Source organism: Odontomachus brunneus, unplaced genomic scaffold, assembly GCF_010583005.1.
Source record: "Odontomachus brunneus isolate Ranch 3 - 2012 unplaced genomic scaffold, Obru_v1 Obru_scaffold_061, whole genome shotgun sequence".
Lineage (NCBI taxonomy): Eukaryota > Metazoa > Arthropoda > Insecta > Hymenoptera > Formicidae > Odontomachus > Odontomachus brunneus.
In genome coordinates this window covers 1,081,310-1,081,511 of record NW_022639511.1, presented here as the reverse complement: position 1 = coordinate 1,081,511, position 202 = coordinate 1,081,310, and the positions used below count along the sequence as shown (strand labels likewise).

Sequence of the window (202 nt, the reverse complement as noted above, 5' to 3'; positions counted from 1 at the left end):
GTTGGAAGGACTCATGCCCAGGGTTTTAGAAAGGGCTCGGGACCAGCTTTCACATGACCTTACCAAATACTGGGTGTCCCATTTAAAAAAATCATCTTGACCTTTACGTGACCTCCACGGTACTCGTCAAGGTCAAACAAGGGTGACCAGTTGATAGATTGGTTGAAACCCTACAACTTTTGTATTTAACATTTTCCTCTAA

General features: G+C 43.1%; 1 protein-coding gene across 3 annotated transcripts in view; it reads right to left on the bottom strand.

Annotated features, from left to right (window-relative positions):
• The window catches only part of LOC116846147 (intraflagellar transport protein 80 homolog), an 85,034-nt gene that overhangs the window by 47,285 nt on the left and 37,547 nt on the right, over positions 1-202 (bottom strand). The window lies entirely within an intron of this gene.